The 6540-nt window shown below is 47.6% G+C and overlaps 1 long non-coding RNA gene across 1 annotated transcript in view; it reads left to right on the forward strand.

Moving 5' to 3' along the window:
- LOC144135139 (uncharacterized) overlaps positions 1-5710 on the forward strand; it is a 60360-nt gene extending 54650 nt beyond the window's left edge. The window contains exon 4 of the long non-coding RNA XR_013315388.1: positions 5326-5710. This is a non-coding gene — a long non-coding RNA (uncharacterized LOC144135139). The remainder of the gene's footprint in view (positions 1-5325) is intronic.
- The last annotated feature ends 830 nt before the right edge of the window (positions 5711-6540 follow it).

The following is a 6540-nucleotide window of genomic DNA, read 5'->3' on the forward strand; positions in this document are numbered from 1 at the left end:
TTTGTTTCCGCTGGTAGTCGGCGAGGGAAGGGACTTAGCAGTTCCATTCGCTGGTAGTTGAACTGGTTGTATAAATCCGGCTAGTCTTGTTGGCAGTTACAAGAACTCTCGAAGTTGTGTCTTACATCAGCGGACCGACGGGAGTGGTAACACTTGCACGAAATTCAAAGGAGAGTACGTCAAAAGCCGGAGTTCAAAGCTGTTCGCTCACCGTGCGAAGCTTGTAGAACTATCGACGAAGTTTTGTAGGGACGACAAGAAGGACGGCGTTTTCTTAAGCACAATTTTTTTGTTCTCTAGAACTCGTTGCTCAAGACAAAATGAGGCTTATCAACTGTTTGGCACTATGGGAGTGATCGCGACATGCCTTCTAGGTATACGCGGAGGCGCTGCAGCTAGTCTGAGCTTTGTTGTTGCGCGAAGTCGCTGGTGGTTATCAGTTACAAAAAAGGCGTCTTTATCATCCCATTCCGGCGGCGTTTCCACAGCGCCTCGCCATAGGCAATCTGTCCCGTTTTGCTGACGTGCAGACTTGCAGACGACGCTAATGTTGAGCATAAGGAGGCAGATGCTCATCGAGCGAGGCGACCGCATGCGTCTTTCAAACTGGCAAGCCGGAATAGCGCGAGGCGATAGATGGAGTGAAATGCTCATCTGTGCAGACAAGGACGGAATTTTGATTTAGCCCAGATGATGACGAGGCATTCCTTCTCGGTTGTAGAATAGTTAGCCTGGGAATTCGACAGAAGACAGCTGGCGCGTGCTATTATATTGACAAGACGGTCATTTATCTGAACAGGTATGGCGCCTAGGCCCACGCTGCTTCCTCCTTCCGTATGCGTATAAATGCCAGTCCCAGCGTCTTTGTCACAATTTCCTAAAACTTCAAGGGCGTCTAAACGACGCTGAACCTTCTTGAAGCATTCAGCTTGCGACGCTTCTTATTTGAATGGCAGGCTTCCTTCGAAAGCTTAGTCAGATGTTCGGCGATGCGTAAAAAGTTCTTGATTAAGCGTCTCTATAATGCACCTGAACCCAAAAATCTGCCGACGGCTTTCTTGTCATCAGGTTGCCGGAACTAACAGCTACTGGTAGGAAAACAGGCACCAATTCTATGCCTTTGAGATTAAATATTGAAAATTGCCGTCAGCCTGTGCCGTCAGTAGTGCCGTTAGCCTGTGCTGGGATTTGTCGAATTTCATCGTGTAGACTAAGGGGCCGTCACGATACCCAGGTAGGTTTGCAACTAGAGGCCAGCCAACACAATGTCTATTACGCGTTCAAATTTTGCTGGTCCTGAATAATTCTTGAATGGCATGTCTTTTAACTAGTATAGCCCACCCGGAGTGATGAAGGCTCTTTGATTGACGCTTGATGATCGCTTTATGCTCAGTAAAAAGTGCATGGCTAAGCTATCATCTCAAGAACAGTGCTGCGGCGTTACTAACACCACCGAATTGACAAGTCTGCTGATGGTCACTCGTTTGGTGCATCATGGCAATGGAGAAAAAAGGTGGCGTCCAGCGGTACGGACTCGCGACCCACCCCAAGTGGTAGTCACTTTCTTGAGCTGAGCCGCAAACGGTCAACTCCTGTTCCTAACAGCGCACTTACTGCGCAACCGTCGAATGCCACTAGAAAGTCGATGGTTTGTATCTTTGTGTTGCAAGTTGGCTTTGAAGTTCAGTCTCGGCTTTTGCGAGCGCAGTGATTATGGCTGGGGTACGCGCTACGATTTTATCTTCGGATGGCCGCGTCATTACAAAGTGAGGTCGAATCGTCATCGAACTTATCTTTGCATGCAGAGTTGGCGTAGTGAATTCGGCATCATCATAAGGCATGGTCCGTGGAGGATCTTCGGTGTTTCGATTGTAAGGAACCTAGCCTCTAAAGTTGCTCTCTTTAGTTTACCCCGCGCGGGCTGGAAGATTTCCTTACACTGTGACTGCGTAGCTGTGTCGTGGTCACGCGTATCGTGAGGCTGACGGCGATGGTTGGTGCGAAACGTGTATATATATACACTCGAGTGTATATATACACTCGAGGCACGCCGTCCTTTCGCGCGTTGAGCGGAGCATGGTGATGGTGCAGCCCAGACGGACATGTTGGTACATTGAGAGGCGAAGAACATGGCAGGAATCACAGCAGTGGAATAAGAGTGGGCGCTTGTCAGAAGCACTCCAGGCGTCCCGTTCACCGGAGTTTGAGGGTGGCTCGTAGGATGGGTGGGGGCGTGGGCAGTGGAGTAATGATTTCGAACACCTCTTTTACGTCGAAGTGCACTGTGGAGGTCTCGTTTGCCCGGGAACTGAAGGCTACATCGGCGTAGGTCATTAGTTCAATTTCTGTTGGAGCCGTCGGTGACACGGAGCCAAGCGCATGCTCCATTTCTCCGCAGACAATTTCTGACAGAGTGGCTACTTGAGGCTATTAGGAAGAAGGTAGGAGGCGACACAACTCCTGGACAGTGCTGTGTGTCGCATTCCACAGGTTGTATATGATATCGGTGCATTCCGAAATGACTGCCGTGGTGACATGGAGCTGTCGCGGGTAATGTCTTGTTATGATTCTGCTGTTTTCTCAATCGTGCCTTCTTTACTAACGAATTCAGCGACGAGCTTCGTGAATTGTGGGTAAGATCGGCAAAAAATGCCTTCTTAGCAAATAGCATCAAAATATCAACCTTAACCTCTTCCATGTAAGGATCAGCTCAAAGAAACAGGCAATTAATTTTTTCTACTTAGCCACTTACTTCTTCGTTCGGGGGCTCGATTCCTGAATGCAGAAGCAGCTGCACTCTTTCTTTCCAGACGACGCCTCTATAAGTCTTACAAATCTCGCTCCTGAATGATTCCCACGTCGCCGGAGGACCTTCGTGATCTTAGTACGAAATTATAGTTCTGCCTTCCAGGGCAAAGAAAACGTGCTTTACTTTCCTCTAGTCTTACCTATTGTTGAATACAGCCACACTCTAGAAGTGCTCCAGCCATTCTCCTGAATCCTCGCATGGGCAGTAGTCGAAGCTGTTGCAAAATAATTGCGGCTGGTGTCGTAGTGATAGGCGACGTCGGAGCTAGGCTGTCGTTCTGCGCTCAGGCGCGGTCCGAAAGCACTCCGTGTACTGGCGGAAACCTCTGAAGACGGTAGCTGTTTCGCAGTTTGTTTTCAATCGGGGTGGCCTCGGCCGGGTGGGGCGGGCGCGATGAGTATCCTCAACCTAGCACCTCCACTAAATGTAGCTGGTGGTGACAACGCCATGCACTAGGACCGGAAGACTGAATAGAATGGTCAATGGAGTCTTTATCAGGATAACTTGAACCCGAAAAAACTATTAGGCCGCGGCCAAATCAACAAACCTACACGAGGTTCATTGTGGTACAGAATCCTGCCTGCTCTCGGCTCCGCTCAGTTCAAAGCTGACAAGGAACCTTCGAGATAAGGAGCGAAAACCAACGACAAAAATTACCAACAATGCGGAAGCATTTGGATGTGGCTACGATTGTCAGAAATAAATCTGATCTCATCTCTTCTCACAAACAAAATGATAAAGCCTCGTGCCAGCGAGTTTGAGCGTGAACTAACAAACAGTACCTAGAGCAGGAAGGAATACAATACTCGCTTTCGACATTACTTAGGCATTTCATAACGTCACTTACCTACAAAATTTTGTATATTTTAAACGCCCTCAACCCAAGAGAACACAAATTTCAATTTGGCGCTGCTGTCTAAACAGAGAAACTAAATTGGATCCGTAACCTACACCGCATATTTTCCGCGTTGATATCACACCTCTAAACCACGCTAGGCAGCGGCGCAGACATAGAACGTACCAAACGAGAAGAGTTCATCCCTCAAGTTTCTGCCATCAGAGATTTTGGTTTCTTTATTCAAAATCATGACGAGAATTTCACAATCTCAGCTGAACTCAACAGTACGGTCTCACAAATACTTCGCCTCATTATACGTATCACCAATCGTCTTAAAGCGATAAAGGAAGTCTAACTCACGCGCACCCTCGAAGCCTTCGTAAACACCGTGATCTCGTAGAGTCTCCTATACCTCTTCCAATTCAAAGCGAGAAAGGAATAAAGAAGATACCCTCGTCCGCTCAGCCTAGAAATTGTTCTAGGTCTACCTCTATACTGGAACTCCAGCGGGACATTTCATCGCAAATGGACATGATAAGTTAGATAAGTTAGACGAATAGCGCTTGAGAGCACAGTACAAATGCTTTACGGACACCCCTACTGATCTTCACTTACCGCTGAGACATCACGTATGAAAAGATTTTCCCAGAAGAGGCTTCACCGCTCAGGCATATTCACAGTAGGCTATCCATCGCTCCGATACCCAAGAGCATGGATCCGACTCAATACACTGATTGGCTACAAGGGAGTGCCAGGGTTCTCCCCAGTAAACACCAGGATCGCCACTGAATATCTCAGCAGGCAACTTTAGCTAAGGGAGCTACATCCGCTACTGGCTGTCTCCTTGTGTCCGTGATGGTTCGAACTTGAACCCGGGAAGACGGGGAAGAATGTGCGTTAGCCATCATGCACATCACGTACTACTATTCTCAATGATTCTCAGTCTGCACAACGTAGTAGCTTTGCCAAAAGCCGGGTTACTCCGCTGCTCTTGTCATCCTTAGGATAGATCCAATCCATACTCACACCATTTCCATCATCTAGATCCGCGCTCAGACTGCACACGCACCTGGAAACAGGGTCACGCACGAAGCTTCCCGAAGTCTCAATTACCGAGCAAGGACTTTGGCCGACTCCCACTTGGAATTTTCCGCTAAGAACCACTTGATCACGTAGCACGTCATCATAATGCCTTATTGACACGTACGCTGGTTCACACTGAGCGGTAAATATTTTGGAAAATCTGAAGTGGTGCTTTGGCGACAGCTTCAAACGCTCTCTTTCCCTACGCCAACCCCGCATGCCGCCATATTTCTAGGTAGCTATAGTAGACTTAGCACCTTCTAGGGTCTACGTGCCGATAGACCCAACATCTTATGGACTTGCCCCGCTGATCTCCCTATATCAATGCTTTAACTGAGTACTTCTGAGCACTGAGAGGCGGCGCTGCTCAGATAGGCCGTCCGGGTGTCCAACGCCGGGCCCTCGAGCGAGCTGCTAATTTATCACGACGCAACGTCTTCTGATCATCAAGCAAAACCTCATGCTCTGGTTTCCTTTCTTTTGAGATAATAGTTTTTCCTCCTCCACCTGCGTGTTCAATTATTATTGTTTCGCAGAATTCTGTAACCAGAGAAATTTAGCTCTGCATTCATGAGCATAATGGTTTTATTTCCAGGACTGCGACAAAGGCACATGCAAGGCAAGAGGATGCACAGGCTGCACAGGTTCTAATCCATGGTGCGCTGGATACTGCACCTTGCAATGAAATACTGAAATTCATCACAGCAAGCGCGACTCTGCAATGACATCTGCGAATTTCTCTTTCAATGAGCTGGTAGTTTTTCTTCGTCTCATTTGTTTTCTGCCAGCACATTACCAATCTTCTGGGTAACGTAGTGGAAAAGCTTACTATTTTTAAGGTCTCAACACTGTCGAACGGCCTTTGCCTTAAGCTTAGTAAAAGCTCCTGAAGAGTGGAAGGAATCGGGAAACATCAAGTTCTTGAGAAGGTGCTGCTTGAACGATGCGGTTCACCAAGTCGAGTAAAGGTGGCATCCATATCTCTTGCCTAGTTATTGTGTTCACCGTACCGGCATGGTCGGAAATTTAAAGGCACATATAGTTTTGAAGGCTTCAAGTGACGCGTTTATTTCAGAGACCGCTCTTACTCCCTCTACAAAGCACTGCCCACGGCGACATACCATAAATTTCACGGCCTCAGAAAAACTGGACATTCGCCTAAAGACAAACGATTCCTAGCAGTGCATTAAGAAAAACGGAATGACGCCTCAAAGGAAAGGGAATGTATTCGCTCTATCTTGCTTCGTCAACGAGACAGCGCTTTTTATGGTCTTCGGCTGCTGATAAGTGGTCCTGAGGAAAAGAAAGACGCAGTGTCTGTCTTACTTCACGGTGGAACCTTCCACCGCGCCGTGAAAGATTAGGTGAAGAGGGAGTGAAATAAGAATGAATGAATGAAACCTTTATTACTAGGGAGGATCGGTTCTACGCCACTATTAGGGGATCAGGAGGAGTGAGGTTCCAGGTGCATATGCAGCTTTTAGTTTGTTATTTTCATAGCCAGTAGAGAGCTATGCTTCGTAAGTCAAAGACATACACTACTTGAAGTAGGCCCCTCTCCCTTCCCTATGGCGCAATGGCATGTTGTGCTGCAGTGCTTGGTCGTATTTGGTGTGCTAGTGTGGTCCAGACAAAATCATGAATTAGGCGCTGTATTGGAGGGCTGAAGAATAATTTCAATTAAAAGAAGTTCTTTAGCGTGTTTTGGTATTGCGCCGTACATGAGTGTCTTTAGAGGCTCGCCTGCGTTGGAACAGTACCTTTGCTAGCTTGAATGAATCGGCTGCAACTTACGTAACGAAAGGCTGCA

The sequence above is a fragment of the Amblyomma americanum genome, chromosome 5, assembly GCF_052857255.1.
Source record: "Amblyomma americanum isolate KBUSLIRL-KWMA chromosome 5, ASM5285725v1, whole genome shotgun sequence".
Lineage (NCBI taxonomy): Eukaryota > Metazoa > Arthropoda > Arachnida > Ixodida > Ixodidae > Amblyomma > Amblyomma americanum.